Here is an 18867-nt window from a genome sequence, read left to right on the forward strand (position 1 = left end):
ATGTAATTTTCGTTTCCTTAAAACTTGAACTTAGACTCATGATCAGAACTAAGATTTTTTTTTTGTCAAAATGAGATGGCATTTTTGGCATAGGTTCCAGCTAAGCTACTGTGGAAAGCCACACATTTCTGGAGGCTTCTGGGAGCAATTCAAAAGACAGAAGTCAAGTCCTTAGAAGGAAATAGGGAACACTACACCCTTCTGTGGAATTTATCTGACCTTAATTTGCCTCCAGGTACCTAAAGAAAAGCCACAAATCTGGCAACACAGTAAGTGGGTGGCTGGTCCAATGTTTCACAGTGGCAACCAATAACCTCAGTTAATTTTCCCTCAACAGCTGATTCTTCTCTACACCTGGTCATTCCACCTATGTTCTGATCATACTGGGCTTACAGTTTTCCAAATAATCTCCCACAGAGGGGAATAGAACACCCTGACAAATTAACTTAAATGCGTAACAGAAGTGAAAGCAGCAAAGAAGAATTTGGCTACAGTGACGTTTGCCTGCTGAGAGTGAAGCTTCGATGACTGTATGCAGTAGGCCTGTTGAAGCACTAGCTCCATTTGCTTTTTGTCTCTCAGACCCCCACCTGCCTGCCATTTAGCTGCCTCTGAAGGCCAGCCAAGGGACATCAGATCAAATAATAAAAGCCACATTGAAGCAGTGTTTCAGCTGAAACAGTATGAGTGGAGGCGAGATGGGGATTGGAAAAGGCTCCCTATAAAAGAGCCCACACATACATGCGAGAAGGTCATTAACTTGTGCTTTGTGCTATCTTTGCAGTCTCCTCTCCCTCTCTCTCAATTATTACATCAGAAGGAAATGAGAGAGCACTTTGCCAAATACTAATGGACTTGATGTTTTCATAATCTCAAGTGCACAACAATCGGAGCTGTTTATTTTCCAAAGAAGATGGGAACCAGGGGAGGAGGCTGAAGACTGCGAAGAGGTTCCAGAAAGCTCGAGCCAGTTCTATATTCATCTCTTGCTCCATCTTTAGCTGCCAGGCTGATATTTATCTGAATCATTCACTAGATGAGGCCTTGTGCTTCCTGAGGAATGTGTCAAAAGCCTGTAGAATTGCAAAGAGGCCTTAGAGAAGCTGTTATGTTCTGTTAAGTTGTATGTGCTGTTCTGTTGAGGGGCTGGGGGGGAGGGGGATAGAGTGGGGAACATTATAGAGAAGAGCTGAGACTGAAAAGCAAGCATCTAGGAATACTTCTGCAATTACAGGTCTAACTCCCATTTCAGGGAAGGGGTGTAAATAGTGTAGCGAGACACTGTCCTGTAGCCAGTGTTCTTGTGCTGCTCACAATATAGCAGCTGACAGCAGGTGTCAAAACACTTCAGGATCCCACTTCTTAAATTAAGAAGATTTGGTGTGCTTTTGTGTGTCTGCCTGTCATGATTCTGTTGCATGTTTGTCTCTGGAGTAATAAGAACTGTCCCTTAGTGAAATGTGGTGCTGAGGAGACCTGAGAGGATATGACCGAGCTTGCAGGAGCTGCCTCCAGTAGTATGAAGAGGTCAGTTGTTTTCTGTTGTCAGTATCCAGCTTCAACAACCTGCAGGTTAAAGTTTGCATGAAATCCCAAGTTTTGCTTCCAAGAGCAATGTGGCAGGGTACTTGTGTAGCAGCACAGACTGAAGGATGTACAAGTATCCAGGTTCCCACAAAGTTAGCTGAGGCCACATGGCCTCTGAGCCACTGCAGTCACCAGGCTGTTCCACCTGGTGGACTTGTATGAAGAATTGTTTCAGTGGTGATGTGTGACTCGGAGCTATGGAAGGCACTTACTTTTGCTAGGGGAAGCCCAAATTGTTGCAAGAAGGTGATGGACTCTTTCTTGCTGCTCAGACTTTAGAAGGGTCCATCTTTGATAGAGGCCTCAAATTCTCCACTTCCATTAGAGTACAACAGGCATCAGTAATGAGAATGTCTGCACGGGGCTAATGTGGAAATGACTCAGCTGCACCACAGACTTTACAAAAGATCCGCAAGCAGCACCTCATGTTAAGTTCTCATGTATTACCTTTCAAACGTCACAGCCAGAACAAAGGCTTTGTACAATTTGGGAGAGTTCTGGGGCTAAACTGAAACTTAAATTCCAAAGTGTGTGCACATGTGCTCTTCTCTACTTACAGTCAGGAACTGCCTGCATTTGTCTCTACAGGGCATATGCTCTGGGCCTTTGACAATTCTTCACCAGGCCAGGAAGCAGTAGAGCTCTTCACAACCACTATTAAAACACTTTCCTTATTATCTTGTCTTCCATGTGCTTAGAGATGACCTCCAGGATGAGCTGTTCCATCACCTTTCCAGGGGTGGAGGTGAGGCTGACTGGCCTGTAGTTTCCTGGCTCCTCCTTCTTGCCCTTTTTGAAGGCTGGCGTGACACTGGCTTTCTTCCAGTCCTCAGGTATTTCTGACTTCTGTTCTGTGACCTTTCACAGATAATGGAGAATGACCTAGCAATAACATCCACCAGCTTCCTCAGCACTTGTGGGTGCATCCCATTGGGACCCAAGAATTTGTGGGTGCCAAGTTTGCTTAAATGACTGTAACCTGATACTCCATGACCAAGGGGAAGAAGTCCTCTGTTTTCTAGACCTCCTCTTTCCTTTCTAGGGCCTGAGGTTCCTGAGGGTCAGTGAAGAAGACTGAAGCAAAGAAAGTATTTGGTAACTCTGCCTTCTCTGTATCCTTTGTCACCAGGGCACCTGCCCCATTCAGCAGTGGGCCCATATTTTCCTTAGCCTTCATTTTGCTACTGATGTATTTGAAGAAGTCCTTCTTGTCCTTCACATCCCCAGTGAGATTGAATTCCCAATGGGCCTTGACCCACTTCCACATCCTTTCTTCTTCCCAATATTCCTTCCATGTGGCCTGTCCCTCTTTTCCACATGCTGTCTTCTGTTTGAGTTTTGCCAGGAGCTCCTTGCTTATTCATGCAGGTCTCCGGCCTCATTTGCTTGCCTTGTTACTTGTAGGGATACATTAATCTTGAGCTTGGAGGAAGTGATGCTTGAATATTGACCATCTCTCTTTAATCCTACCCTTCTAGGGCCCTGCTGATGGGATTCTTCCAAGGAGGTCCCTGAAGAGGCCAAAGTTTGCCCTCTTGAAGTCCAGGATTACAATCCTAATTCTTGCCCTGCTTCTTCCTTGCAAGATCCCCAACTCCATCTTGTGGTTGCTGCAGCCAAGGCTGCCTCCAACCATCACATTTCCAGCCAGCTCTTTGTTTCTTAATACAAGGTCTAACAGCATACCTCTCCTCAGCTCCTTGACTACCTGTGTCCAAAAGTTGTCATCGGAGCTCTACAGGAAGCTTCTCGGCTGTTTGTGCCTAGCTGTGTGGTCTTTCCTGCAGGTACCAGGGAGGTTGAAATTCCCCATGAAAACCAGGCCTTGTGACTGTGAGGCTACTTCCAGCTGTCTGCAGAAGGCTTCATCTACTTCCTGATCAGCTGGCTCATAGCAAACACACCCATAACAGCATCAGCCATGGCGTGGAGCTGATTTAATCCTTACCCATAAGCTCTCAAGACACTCTTCATCTACCCCTAGGCAGAACTCAATGCACTCCAGTTGCTTTCTGACATTAAGAGCAACTCCACCTCACCTTCCTGGACTGTCTTTCCTAAAAAAAGCATATAGCCCTCCATGACAGCATTCCAGTTATGTGAGCTATCCCACAATGTTTCTGTAATTGCAATGAGCTCATACTCTTGTAACTGCACGCAGATCCAATTCCTCCTGTTTATCTCCTATGCTACATGCATTGCTATACAAGCATTTCAGGGAGGTGACAGCCTACAGGTTTCCCAGGAGGGCTGCAAGAGGATACTCCACAGGAGGATCATCTCTTCCCATCAGTTCTTGGTCTTCGAACAGGGTTCTGTGGTTATAGAAACTAAAACCCTGTCGCCAACAACAGCAGCGTAGCCAGCCATTGACTTGGAATATCTCTCTTCCTCTTTGTATCTTTCTCCATCTACTTGAAGTATGGAGGAAAAAAGACTTGGGTTCTCAGGCCCTTGACCACCATGCCCAGAGCTCTAAAGCTTGATGGCTTCTAATTTACCCTTGGTGTCATTAGCACCCACATGGAAGAGCAGCAGAGGGTAATAGTCTGACTCACAAACAGGCTTTGGCAGTCTTTCCATGACATCTCTTATCTAAGCCTCTGGCAGGCAACAAACCTCTCTAGACACGAGGTCAGGTCGGCAGAGAGGTGCCTCCATACCCTGCAGCAGGGAGTCACACAATCACCTGCTGCTTCTTCCAGGTGTTGCTGCTGGGCACAGGCTCTGTCGGCGCAGTTGCCTCCCTTGAAGTCTTGCCCAGCTCTTCCTCAGCCTGCAGGGCACTGAACCTGTTCCTCAATGGCAAGGCTTCAGAAGGAGTAAGAGGAGTAAGGAGTAACCCTTTCTCTTCCTGTGAGAAGTGACCAGCTTGCAGCCCTCTCCTATGGTGTTATGATGTACCACTTTGTGCAGAGCCCTCTGACAACTCCACTGCTGGACAAGGTTGGGATTCCTGGAGCTGTATGGTCTCCATGAACACCCTGTCCATCTCTTCATCATCTTCTCAGATGCTTCACAACATGCTGACTTCCTCTTGTAACTCCCTTACCTGACAGCACAGCTCATGGACAACAGCACACCTTCTACGGGAGGGCTGACTCAGTCCAGGCCTCCCAAAGAGGCCCCAAGCACTGAGACAAGAAGAAACACCTCTGCTGTCAGGGGTCTGTCTGGGTTGAGACCTCTGACAGCTGATGCAGTGATTCCAGCAGCTGCTGGGGAATATGCTCTGTGGTGTGTCATGGCCATATCTGAGGAAGAATGTGCTACAAGGATTGGAAACAAAGGTGACCTCTTGCACCCTTCTGCACAAGCCATTGCCTCTGATTGTTGTGCTCTGAGTCTGGCTCTTATATGGGCCTCTTCTGGCACTGACTCACAGGGTGTTTGAACCTCACAGTCAAGTCAGCTGAATCCACCTCTGATCAGAGGACTGGCAATAATCACCTCTAGTTCCTCAGGAGACCCTACCTACAACCTCTACCAAGATCCTCAAAAGTTCTAACCAGAGCCTGGACACAGCTGTGTAAAGTGCTGCTTCTGTTTGCTGCCTCTGTTTGCTGTGCTTAAGAAAGGGCTGCCAAAGGATGATGAGAGCTACCCAAAGTTCTCCAATGTGAGCACTATTTCAAATCCGCCCTAGGTGGGGTGCTGTTGGATCGGGGTGCTGGCTAGGGTTAGGGGTCTGGAGAGAGCGAAAGTGCAGCCTTCCTGTGTGAATGAGTTTGGGAAAGGGCTGCCAAGGGATGTTGAATTCTTGGGCCCAGTCTTACAGTCTTAATATCTATATTCAAAAGGATCTTTACAAGTAGTGAATTTGAGTATCAGACAAAAGACCGCGGCAGGAGAGGACGCATGTGCTGTTCCTCTGGCACAAGAGATCCCGACAGCCGCCTGCTCTGGGGCCGCTCCCCGAGCCATCCGGGAGGTGTCGCCGCAGACCAAGGCTGGGGAGTGCCGGGGAGCAGGAGGCGCCAGGAGCCTCCACGGGTCACTCGTGAAAAGTCTGTTGCATTGCTGCGGTGTGACAGGGGCTTCTCTGCTGCCTCGGGGGGTGTCTTTTGCCTATGTTTGAAAACCTGGTTTCTAAAAGCAGAGCTGTGGAGCAACTGAATTTTAGATGCCAGAACTAGCTGATCTGCGGTGCTGCCTCTCTAGTGCTCTCAGAGAGCAGCGAGGTGAAGTTCCACATGCAAATCTTTCTTTTGTACGTTCAAAGTGGTTAGTGCAACAGAAGTGCATATGGGATCTTACCTTCAAGCCTGTGGGCCACGGCTGGAAGTGTGGGTCTCTACCTGTGGGCTGCTGAACCTGCTGCCAGCTGGGATGCCTTGTGCGGCATCCGTTGTGTTAAAGCTTCAGAAACTTTGAAATACAGAGGGACTTTGCGCTCGGTCTGGTAAGGGATTGAATTTCTGCATGCAGAAGAGACTTGATATAATTTTACATTAAAGCAGATGCAAAATTAAGGAACTCTTCCACTGAGGACACAGTTACCTTAGAATTGTGGGACCACATCATGAGCAGAAGGCAGTACTGCGTGTTTTGTGGAGGATCTCTGTAGTTCCAGGGTTTTAATGAGTGCCATGACACTTAAATAAAAAAAATTATGTATCACTTCTATTTGTTGCTATTAATGCTATTCATTTATTTTACTTGTGGCATCCAGCACAATGGGTTCTTAGGGCTTGTTTTGTGACATTTTCAAAGTGCAAACCAGGCAACAGCAAGTAACCTTGAATAGAGGTGTTTTAAAATCATGCACATCAGATCAAGAGGTTTTTCTATATGTCTCTTTGATGCAGGCATCACAATGGTGATGCAGACAATGAATATTTAAACCTGAAGTTTTAAACATGCTTTACATCCCGAACAGTAATTATAGGCTGCTGATACATAGGAATAGGCATAAATAGGAAGAGACAAATATAGCTGAGATAGGAAATGATTATCCCCTGCCTGAAGTTAAACTCTATATGGGAATACTGAATATGGAGGAACTGTCTGTGATGCTTTCAGAAAAAGGAAATATCCTAGACTGTGAAGACTAAGAGAAAGGGAAATTAAAAAAAAAAAAAGGGGGGGGGGGGCAATCACTCTAATCCTTTGAAGTTCCCAGTAGGAAACTTACCTGAACCACTTCACAAGTAGGAAGTCCATCCTTCAAGAGAAAACGGATGGGGATGCTTTGCACCCCACACAGGCCCTGTCTGTGGGTTTACTTATGTGCTACTCACTGGAATCTCATGGAGATACCTAACTTGTTATGATCAACCTTGTTCTACTCCTTGGAGTGTCCTTTCAGTCAGAAAGAAGACTTTTCAGTCCTCTTTCATGAAAAGAGAAGGCAGAGAGCTTCGCTGAGGTCTTTGCAACATAGGCAGCAAGTATACAAGCAGGTGTGCTTGTATAGACCCTGATAGCTGGTTCTGTACCACAACTATTCCTGATGTGCAGTCTGGTTGTCTTATTATTTCTTGATCTTAAGCGACATAGCAAAGGCATATAAGGTTTTCTACCAATATTTCAACTACGTTTCAGTCCTTGACACCAATTGGTGGCCCCACTGACACATCAAAGTTGATAAAACTCCTTGTTTGCTCTTCTCAGATTTTCTCCCATTTCTTTCTGGATGTACTACTCAGGAGTTCTCCTGGGTGTTTTGCTTGTGTGTGTGTGTTTTTTTTTTTTTTTTTTTTTTTTTTTTACCTCTCTGAGGCTTCTGTTAACCTTGCCCCCCTTGTTTTCTCACTTAAGAATTTAAGTACATAGCTCAGGCAGGTACTTGCCTCACTTTAAGGCCAAGGGCTATTTAATGATTTGGGTTTATACAAATCACACCGCCTGCCTGCCTAAGGAGTTAAGTGCCTGTGATACATGGTAAAAGCACAAATTCTTCTGTTAGAAACAGGTTTGTGTTTTAAAAAAAAGACTAACGTATGCCCAGCGTTTTCCTCGACGATGGCCATACAAAAGCTGTTCAGCCCAAATAAGCCAGCTCCAGGCTGTCAAAGCTTTCCTTCTCCTTTCGAACAACTGTCCTTATAGTGTGTTTGTATATGGAGGAGTGGCGGTCTTAGTTTCTGCTTCAAAACTTTGTTAGATTCAACAGTGAGGGACAGGAGTAATGTAGTTCCAAGCTGTTTTGTCTCCAGCTACTTGGATCCTAGTGAATTTTTACATATTAGAGTTTTCCTAAGATTCTCATGGCCAGTGTACTTGAGTTCTTGAAATAGGACTGAATGGTTACTGCCTCTCACTCAGGTTTCAAAACCTGGCTTGCACTTTTTTTTACATCATGTCCTAGGGGAAGATGCCCTAGAAATGGACCAGATACATAAGGTGCAATGACCAAATGAGGTGAATATTTGCAAGCAACCAATGTAATTTCTCTTGGCAGTAAATGATCCTCTTACCAGTCAGATGCTGAAGTATCTGCACTGATGAAAGCCTCACTTTGCACTTTCATTAGGTTTTCCAGGATTCCTCTGTACGTACCTCAAGAGTTAGGTGTCCAACCTGTGTGCTGGGGCTCCAGCTTTCTTCTGTGCTTCAACTTGTGGTCCTTCTGCATCACAGGACTAGATACGAGCTTGCATCTGTGGGAGGACCATGCGAAGAGAAAGATAAGGGTTGACCTAGTTGTGGGATAGTGAAGTTGTTCCAGTGGGCTACTCCTGACTTGAAAGCTGGAGCTATGATGCCCTGAACAGGACCAGCCCATTAGGAAGTGTTATTCCCATGGGGGGCGGGAGAGAAGGGGAACTTAAAGTCATCCCTTCCCTTGCAAAATTTAGAACTTGATCCTTTTTGTTAGTTCGGTTATTTTTAATGAAGCAATAAGTCTGTTAATACTACTGGCAGGAAACAAAAAGGCTCAATTTAAAAAGTATAGGTACAAGAGTAGAGATCTGGTAGAGCTGCACTTAAACCTGAACATTTAGAAGAAAAATATATAACAGAAGATATAAAGGTAAATACTGTGTACCCTTTTGACAACTTCAGAACAGTGTTGACCAGCCGCAGCATCCAACACATGCAAAAAATATATCCAAAGGTCGCATTTTCAGCTTCTCAGAGTACTTGAATCTAGGGCAAGTGTTATGGGGACAGATCCAGGTCTGCTACTCTGCATGGCATTCTTCCTTTTGTGCATCACCATGGTAAACAGTTAGGGTTGCCAGGAGCTTGGATGCATTGTTTGTCTCACTCCCTCATCCGCTCTCCCCCTCCTTCACCAAATGCTTTCTCAGTGATTAGTTACTGAGTAGAAGGGGCTCCAGTTACCATGCAGCCTGCCATCTCTCCTCATTTTATTGGAACTAATATCCCACCTGCGATGATAAGGTTTAAACTTGTTTAATCTCCCAGCTTAGCTGTGGCGTTTTAATATTTTTAAAATGGTTGTTTCAGAAAAAGGGGGATTTAAACAGGTTTTGAATAAATAATAAAAGCCCTTCTCGCAGGTTGCAATGCAGGCCGGGAGGCATGAACCATTTTCATCAGGTCAGATTTCACGTTGGGTTATCCCAAGGTGGCCTGACTTTGTGGCTATGGATTTACAATGAAACAGTCAGATGCAAAGCAGTTTATGGAGGAGAAACTGCTTTAATAATGCATTTCCTGCTCAGCAAACAGCAGATACAATGACATTCTTAGGCAATGGGAAAGGGAACAAAATCTCTCAGAAAAGGAACCAGTTTATCCCAGGAGTTTAATAACTTTTTTCCTCCTACAACTTATTTGGGGAGATAAATGTTGACTTGAGAGACATCAGAATGCACAGCTTCCAGGTGAGAAGTGAGAGAGAGGTTTGTAACATCTTGGGCCTGGTGAACTGGAGCCCTATCTGCATTGTTTCAAATTTAGGGGGAAGGGAAATAAGTTCTCATTTCATGGGGAAGTTTCACTGGCATAAACAGAAGACTCCCTCTGTGGAGTATGCTGGATAAAATACACTGTGTTGCTACGCAGAACACCTTGGTTTGTTTCCCACTCTGTGTTTTCTGGATTGGGAGTGCTGTGTTCCTCCCTCAGAGGAAGAATGCTTCTGTCTTCAGAGCACAACCAAAGCCATAATACCAGAAGAGTCTTGTCCTCTTAGTCCAAGCCACTAGTATGCAATACAGGTTTACAGAAGCATGCGTGCGAGTGGGGCTGTAAAGCCTGTAAAACTAGGCAAGACTTTTATAGCTTTGTTTGAGGCAGTTCCCACTTCTTCTGCATACTTGGGCACAATTTTTTGTTGATGAGTTAGTCTTGTCACTGCACATGGGCCCCTCATTAAACTTCTTGAGAAGAGGACACACAAGTCATATTGAGGTAGTGATCAGGGCATTGAAGAGGATAAAATTTTCGTTGGTGCATAAAAACTACTCCTACGTGGCTTAAATTACCTTTGAGCTCCTATGGGAAGCTTTTATGGACAAAACAGCAAATAAGAGCAATTTACTTCACAGCATATAATCATATTTCCAGCATTTGTACCTACTCAACATAAACAACCACAGGGCAAAAACATGTAAAATCCAGATGAGACTGGGTAAGTAGATAACACTAACAAAGTGCCTCCAATGCACCTTCTATTTGAGGGGAAAGCGGCTGTTTCAGCATACTTTCAAAAGCACTATTTTAGTTTTGCATTGGCTTGAAATAGTGAAGTATTATTCCCATCTTTTTTAGCAATGCCACAGAAGTCAAGTGATGACTTGCTAAATAAACTGTTAAAACATTGTAAAAAGCCCTGTGGGCAGAACCTAAATACCCTGAACTGAAGTTGTCTGCCTCAACATAAAAGCATCCTTCCTCACCAAAACCAAACAAAACCCACACCTGAATTCTTTATGGAAAAGATGTGGTACTGCAGGCTGAAGGGGGTATATAAAATGGGAAAGATACTTTAAAAAAAAAAAAAAAAAAGAAAAAGTGGGACAACAGTAAAATTGTGACCCCTTTGTGTATTAAAACAAAGGGAGGGAAAAGAGCTGAACAGAATGTCAATGAAAAACATGCAGTTTACTTTGAGGATCACAAAATATGAAGAAGAGGATTAGAACATGAATGTGAGGGTGGAACTTGAACTGCAGGTCAAACAACTAAGCTCCCAGAGACTCAGAATTACGTAAGAGAAATATCTGTTTCTTTGGTCATCTCACATTCATGGAAGAACTAATTTCCTCAAGTGGTCTGTGCTGACCAAAGAACTTGTTTTTCAGTTCTTTGCAAGTTACATATATATATATATATATATATATATATATATTTTTTTTTTTTTTTTACAGGAAAGCAAACCAAAAACCCAGATGGGCAAGCATATAGAAAGTTGGAAGCTTACTTGTTTAAGGGTGGGTTGTAGCCTAATTTCAGTAAAAGAAACATCCAGTTAAGGGATATAGAGTATTTAGCTGCAACTTCATGAAGACAGTTGCCAGTGCAGGACAGCTCTGCAGTTGGTCTGTTGCTAGATATCTATTTAAATGCTTATCAGCTCCATTAATCACCATAACGCAAAGAACTGTACCTTATTTATTAGATGTGACACTTCAATACTTTTCTAATGCAAAATTTCAGGCAAGTCACAGGCTGCTAAAGGGCCTCAGTTTTTCTACCAATAATGGTTTTTCAGATCACATCTGTTTGTTCTTCCACAGGATTTTATATTGAAATTTCAGAGTTTACGGTTACAATTACTTAGTTTCAGGCATATAAAGAAATCATTTTAATACATGAAGATATTATAGTGGGATAATGAGTTTAATGAGTTCAGAAATGGACCACGCCTGTCAGGGCTTTGTACCATTCTGTGCACCTGCTTAAATGAGCCATATTCCAACCCATTTCATGACCTTTTGCCCCTTTTGACACTTAGTAGTGCCAAGCAAGATTTTAGTCTTTGTTCTTCTTAGCTCACTTTGTCCAGAAGAAAACTTAATCAACTGATGTTCCAAGAAAATAAGCTGCTGTCCTGTATCTGGCCTTAGCTTTACTACAGCATAGAGGAAGAACCTTGGTGCAGAAGAAAGAGCAGTAAGCTTAACACCAGCAAGAACAATTTTTACAAGCAGCAGAAAGGCCTTCTCTTTCTCTGCAAGGAGTACTTAAGTCCGCAAAGATGGGTTACACCAAAGGTCTTTAACAAAAGAGGGAAAGCAACTTGCAGGACCTTCAGTCCATGTCAGGCCCTCATTGCCCTTGAACACTCCTGTACACTCTGAGGTTCAGTTAAATAATGCTAACAACCATGTTTTATGTGATGGGGAGAACACTTGATGAGCAAACTTCCTGGTCATGTAAGATGGTAAGGTCTGAAAATGCCATCCCTGAATGTTTTGATTTTTGCTTAAATGAATCCCTGCAATGGCTGCAGATAAACTTTGCAACACAGCATCACTGCAGGACAACAGTGGGGGAATCTCACTTCTGATATCTGCCATACTCACTTTTGGTTTCATGGGGATAGTTTTTGTCTTAACTCCAACAAGCAAGGGCTGTACACCAAGGAAATGGTCCTGCGTACAAAATACAGTTGGCTGGTGAAAAAAGAACACAGCAATTGCACTTCCTGGAAATGTAAAAGAAAAGGCCTTTTCCATGCATGCCAAACCCCTAGATATAAGAGCATTCTTGTGGGGCTGGAGGGGGTGGATTTGTGCATATAAATTCACCACACCTAGTACCTTTACTGCTTAGACACCACTGCCACCCTTGATTAAGCAAGAGAGGACTGAGAAGTGATTTGTCCAATATATCACAATGTACAAAATATCACAAGTTACTGACAGAACGAGAAACGCAATTCCATTCTGACCCTTCTTCCCTTGGTACTCCTGAACACAGTGCCTTTTATGTTAGGCTGTGAGGGTGATGCTTAATGCTCTACATGGAGGAAATTGGCAACAAGTAACACTGAATAACCTGTTGGAACTTATTTGGGTGTTGTTTTCTTTCCCATTGCAACTGAAAATCTGGTGGATGCAGATCTAGCTGCAGAACGTAGGGGTCAATTAAACTTGTAGCAATTGGAATCCTTACAGCCTGGCTCTAGAATGCTGCCAGGCTAGATTGTAAAGAATTTAGTGAAGGAGTCAGCAACTGAAAGTCCCTCAAACAGGAAAGAAGCAAGCCCAAAGGAAACAGTCATTTGTGAAGCAATAATTATTCTTAAAAAAATAAAAAGAAAAATGGAAGGTCGGCAGGGGAAAGCAGTGTCTACAAGGTGATAAATTGCCAGCTCTGTTCAGTGAAGCATTATAGTAGACTTTCTTTGGTAATGAATCTGATTCAGCAACATCCTATGCCATGGCAGGACACCCTTTTCGGTTATGCTGATGAACTGCTGTGGGGCAGCAGTATAAGCTGAATCACTGAAATAACCGCCATAAAGGTTACTCTCAGCCAAAAAAATTTATCTGCTTCAGCTGACCATCCAGTCCCATGAACTATTGTACTCCTGTAAGTAACTAGGAGCGATGGGATAGAGGAAGCTAGGGAAAGACCTGTCCTTTTCAGATTTTAGGAATTCAATCTGCGAATCTCATACTGGAAATACTACTTGCAAAAAGATCTTGTTGACTTCAAACATTCCCCCGAGAATGCAATTTGTAACAAAAATGGCAAAGACTTAAGCTTCTGCATCAGAGCACTTTTCTTTCCAGGCTTCATATTTAAAAATGTTATGAACTAAATTATGTCTTTTCCAGATAAAACTAGCCTATTGTCCTACCTGTCACAGCCTCTTGCATTACATTTGTGAAGAAAGTGGCTAGCTTTTCCCTGCCAGCCCCCGGTGTCCTCAGGTGCAGGACATGCATATAATTTGCTCTTATACCTCAATCAGTGAGCAAGCAGAAAAATAGAGGAAATTAATTTCTCTCATTCCTTTTCCCTCTGTCCTATTTTATTCAAGAGCCTTTTAAAAATGTTGCTTACTATATGATTATGCACAACAGGGGTTTGTAACAACCTCATCTTAACTCAACTACCTCTGCCCTTGCCGTGGAATGATTGGTTGCCTTGGCAATCTTCTCCATGCGGTGCTCAGGAGCTACAATTATAGTGCTCTTCTCAGTAGTGATCCTCTTAGTTCCTTTTCTTAGAAGTTCATGACAAGGAGATACAAAAAGATAGATATAATGGATTTTATTGCCCCAGCCTTCTCTCTCCCCAGTCCCTGAAGAAAGCAAATCTGCGCTATCTAAACCTATTTGCTCTGTAATAAGGAGAAAAATCTGTTTGTGTAGGATGAAGTACTGCATTAGTCGAATGTCATAACCAGATAAATTAAGCCACCTGAGGTGGTAACTCTGAGTCCCATATAAACCCTGAGGACTAGAGCAAGGGCCTCTTGGGCCATTCTATGTTAAAAGTAACTGTGAAGGAAGCACTGTCTTGTGTCACAAAGACTTCAGATCAAGTGTGTTTAATCTGCAAGTAAAACGATCGTGATTTTAACTGCTGGCTCTGCAAACCTGGGAGTGCTGTTTAGGCAGTGGTTTATACTGAAATGGGAGGGCCTGTTGCCTCACCTCCTTATTGATTTAGGCAATTTATAGGTCAAATCTTGTGGTAAACTACATCAGTTGCATTTTCCCTATGTGCAGTAGTGATGGACAAAAGTAAGATGTCAGCTCTGTGACGTTAGCAAGAGACACTGAGATCCAGTTTGTTTTCTTGACTTTACTAGCTCTGATGGGTGACCACGGTGGTGTGTTCTGTTTTGTTTTTTTAAAAAAAGACAAACCACTTTTGTTCCAGAGAGAAGTCAAGCAGACTTCTCTCACATAGTGGCTGCTATTTTAGAGAGAATCCTGAGGACAGAAATGAGGTTAATTGTATTTCTGCTCTCTGTAAGCAGTGGATGGATGCACAAAAGGGTCATGCGTTGTTTAAATCTACACGCTGAAATGTAGATTGCATGCTTATCTTTGTAGATAGCATGAGTACCTGAAAGAAAAACTCCTTGGGAAGAGAGAGAAAAAATGTTTTTCTTACTGTTGAGAAGGGAAGGCTATCACAGTGAAGTTGTTCTCACCATGTGCAAACTGTGGGGCTTCATAACAGACGGACCTAATTGCAGCTGGCATTTTGGACATTTTCAGTGCCTGTGCCAGTGGGCACTTGGCTGATGAGTGACATTGCTTCTGACACAGGCAACGTGAAAGCTGCAGAAGAGACTAAAATGATGTAGTGCTGGTTCAACAATTAAGAGCCTAAAAAATTAAGCAGCCCTAAAGCTTAAACAGTTCAGTTCTTCTAACTGCTAAAACAAGTTTTTAAAAGGAGCATAGGTTTGCGATTTTGTACACGTGGGTCTTCCCTCTCTCTCTTCCCCCACCACCCTGCTGTCAAATGGGACAAGCAATGCTGCTTTGAACCAAGACAGCAGTGACCAGCCACCTCGGCTGAGATTCAGTTAATTAAAGGCTTTATTTTCAAATGCTGCTCAGATTTAGAAAAGAGTGAGAAATGCCACGTCTGAGGCCCATGAGAGCAGTATTCACAATCGTCATCACTAATGCTGAATGCTTCCATGCATACCACAAATACTTGGCATCTACAAAACAAATTCAAATCTGACTTGGAAAAACAAAACTGCACTTACAACAAAAATTCTTGCTTACTCAGTTGAGAAGCAACATAAAGAATAAGGCTACCAGTAAAAACCGCTTCTTCATGTAGTAAGTGCTCTTTCAATGCATTTTTGAAGGGTCTCTGTTCTCAAATGGGTGTGCAGGTTTGGGGAAGGAAGGTGGCAAGCTGTTTTCTACAGAACTAGAATACACTGATCATTCTCAAAAGAACATTGACTGGGAGAATTCACAAGTCACACTACCCTCTCACTATTTTTAGGTAGGCCAGGTGCCTACAAGTGAGAGTGCCAATGTGAGGTCTGCAATAGTCACACCTCACATGGAGATACATGAAGTGAATCAAGGTTGCAAAGACTTCCATAAATCAGAGCCAACTGTCTCCAAGACCCCGTGTCAAAGTGGCTTTGCATTAGATGAGGAAAGGACAGCAAGCCCTCAGCATAGTATTCAGTGTGATAGCTTTTTCTCAGTGTGATGCTAACCCAATACTGTCACACTATACCAGAGAAACCCTTTGCTGGGTTCATTCTAGCAGATGCACATGGCCACTCTGAGTCTTCGTTAGTTGACATTTTTAAGGTAATCAAAACAAAATCCCCCAAAATGGGACTAAGCAGTAACAGCCGTTAGCACTGAAAAGGCAGCAGTTTCTATGGTGAAGTAGTTTTCCTTATGAAGCCCTGTTATCTTTGCCCAGAAAAAGCATTGTCTCTATCCCTCTATAAAATTGTCAGTACAGAGGGACAACTTTAGCAGTTCGGTCATCCTGATTTGACATCCAGACATCTACTGTGACCAAGTACCTTCAACTCCACAGTCTTCAGCAATTAGATTCGAGTAATTAGCTACCAGTTGCCTTTCTGTATATTTTAAGGGCTGTTTTTTCTTACTCTGGAATATTAATAATGTGACAGTAAGTCTCAGAATATTAATTATGTGACCTGTTTTCCATATGGCTGAGGTAGGTGGTTGAACATGAAGTCCAATTCTTGTCTTTAGTCACAGCAGTCTGCGGCTCATAGCCCTCACAAACCCACAACACCATTGCCACATCAGACGAGGTTAGTCCTGCTTTGTGATGTATTAGATCTTATCAGAACTCTTGCTGCCTGTACCAAATCAAGAACTGTATTTTAATTTGGTTGATTTACACTATATATCACCCTAACTCTTCATAATGAATATAGGCACCCTACCAATATGTCATACAGAAAAATTCCCATCAGTCTCGTCTTTTGGATCAGTTTTTTGAACATCACTGACTCTTACAGTAATTTAAATCTTTCAGTTTGGATATGAGTTCATTACAGTGACCTTCCTGGGCTTGGCTGGTGATAACATTTATCTAAGTTTGTTCACCTGCACATCACTTCACAGAGTGTCTTAATTCCTGGCCTTGCATCTTGGGAAACTGAGTCACTCATCCAAGCCACAGGTGAATGCATTTTAGATGCAAGAATTTCAGATAGCATTTTATTCCTTTGTACTGGTAGGCAACTCATTGCTCTGCTTATATGCAGCAACAATATGTTTATCGTGCTCATTCTTACTTCAGCCATAAGCTAATCTCAAAGCTTAAAGACATCATAACTGAATGAGACAAACCAAATTTGCGCCGGATGCTACGGGGCACAAGCCAAAGTTCACTGAAGTCAACTGGAAAGCATTTTATGGTCTTCAATATGACTTTGAAAGATTTTTCATTCAGTTTAAGTGTTTTTATTATTATTACTTTGAGATCAGGTTTCCTGACTTTAGGAAGAAAATAAATGGAGAGCTATTTGATCTTTTGTTAAGTTTCACAGCATATCAGTAACATACTATTGTCCATTTCAAATTAGATGAAGTCTCTGGACCTTTGGTCAAAGAACGCGTATTTTAGACAGGTACTCTTGACTTTCTTGGTACCGGCACTCTCTGTAGCCAGTTGGGAAGTCCAGGTTTGTTTTTCTTTCTGAGAACCAAGCACTGCAGTGAGGTAGTTGGAACAGGGTTCTGTTTCAGCAAAGACCTAAGCTTGTTTTTGCTTAAACAAGGAGCATCACAAACACATCGCTCAAATGAAGCCACCTTCAGGGCAGAAATTGACAGCCATTCGATGTGATGGACAGATGTTACACAATAGCACGGGGTAGAAAGCAAAGAAACATGCACTATTGAAAATTCAGTAACACATTAAGGGAGAGAATATAATTATGGTTGGAATTTGGACGTGATGTCAGGATTAGCACCTCTATACTTGCAGAGAGTGCCGCAGGATGTTTAGTAACGATGCCACCCTATTTATTGCATAATATACGTCATTAACTGAAATGTTGCATTTACTTGGGAACTCATATTGTTGACTGCCCTGTAATTCTGCTCAAATGTATGGAATTTGACAAGATCACATCTTGAGATGGCATGCAATCTACAATTGTACTTAACTAAATTTCAAAGAATCTGTGCATCTTTACCTTTTTGCCCTTTTCTTTTTCTTGTGTTGTTGCACAGTCAAAGGAAACAGCTTTTTATGTGAATGATGATTAATAAGCAGCCTTGTTGAAGGGTGAATGTAGTTGGTGTTAAGAACAGGCTCTTTTAATAGACATTTTAAAATGTGTTCTAACATGTGAAAATGATAGGCTGTCAAATCACTATTCAGGTGTACACCAAGATAATAACAAGCATTTGAGAAAAATGGTAAGGTAAAATACACATTTTTACAGTATGAAGATAAATAGTGAAATGCACACTTGCATTCCCCATTGTAAAATAAGGAAAAAAGAAAAGAAAAATCCATTTAGAGTGGAATTACAAGTAGTCTAGACATCTCCATTGCCTTGTGCTTGAAATATCATCAACTGAATGTGTCTGATATGCAGTATTTGTACCTGAATTAAAGATATAAAACATTTACAATTTCCATTTATTTATCAGCAGTTACAAAAGTCTTTCACAAAGCTGAAGGAATTTTAAGACAAGATTTTGTATAAAGATTATGGCTCTAGTTTCAATATGTGTATTTCTAGGCAGAAATGGGATGGTATCATTTTGAGAATAGTGCATTGAGTGAGAAACTGTTAATGAAAACAAAGCAGCATGACTTCTGGTTTCATTGAGATCAATGTCAAAACATCACCTTTCTTATTCATGTAGGACCTTGACAGGTAGTAATCTAAGTTGTAAGCTAGTGAGAGGATATCTGTCTTTCTATTTTATTTTTTTTTGTAAGTATACCACAGTCCAGAGTACCCTTCCCTGATTGCTGTGTTGACCTCTTAAGAACAAAGTGCCCAGCCATTTGAAGTTTAACCTTAGATACAAGTAGTGAACTATAGGCATTTCCCCATTCCTATTGATGTTGCAGTTTCCTAGCATTTGATAAATGTTAAGTCCTCTCCCTCTCCAAATGTTTTGATATTCCATTCAGTTCTTATTTCATTCTTTAATCTTTGTTGTGTGCCTGTGTACTCAAACACAACAAAGGTATTCAAAGCATTTCCAAAAACAGCATGGGAGACCAAATATAGAACAGAGTAGTTCAGTTGGGATCTACAAAGATCAAGTCCAACTGCCTGACAAATTCAGGGCTAAACTAAATTAAAGCATATAAAGGGTATTACCCAAATGCCTCTTGAACACTTGAGAGGCATGGGGCATAAACCTCCTTTAAAAGCTGGATAAATTAATGAATTACAAGGCTTGC

The 18867-nt window shown here is 42.4% G+C and overlaps 2 long non-coding RNA genes across 4 annotated transcripts in view; one reads left to right on the forward strand and one right to left on the reverse strand.

The window, feature by feature from the left end:
- LOC139998824 (uncharacterized) overlaps positions 1–18867 on the reverse strand; it is a 74737-nt gene that overhangs the window by 21421 nt on the left and 34449 nt on the right. For 2 of the 3 annotated variants that reach the window (XR_011803819.1, XR_011803818.1), the window contains exons 1-4: positions 8579–8730; positions 8089–8189; positions 6088–6182; positions 5845–6005 (exon numbers count right to left, since the gene is read on the reverse strand). This is a non-coding gene — a long non-coding RNA (uncharacterized lncRNA). Of the gene's footprint in view, positions 1–5844; positions 6006–6087; positions 6183–8088; positions 8190–8578; positions 8731–18867 lie in introns of those variants that run through there. The other variant, XR_011803820.1, reaches the window with a different exon arrangement.
- Positions 1–18867, forward strand: part of LOC106015783 (uncharacterized) — a 121977-nt gene that overhangs the window by 3303 nt on the left and 99807 nt on the right. The gene's annotated exons all lie outside the window — the stretch shown is intronic.

The sequence above is a fragment of the Anas platyrhynchos genome, chromosome 16 (assembly GCF_047663525.1).
Source record: "Anas platyrhynchos isolate ZD024472 breed Pekin duck chromosome 16, IASCAAS_PekinDuck_T2T, whole genome shotgun sequence".
NCBI classification, from domain to species: Eukaryota; Metazoa; Chordata; class Aves; order Anseriformes; family Anatidae; genus Anas; species Anas platyrhynchos.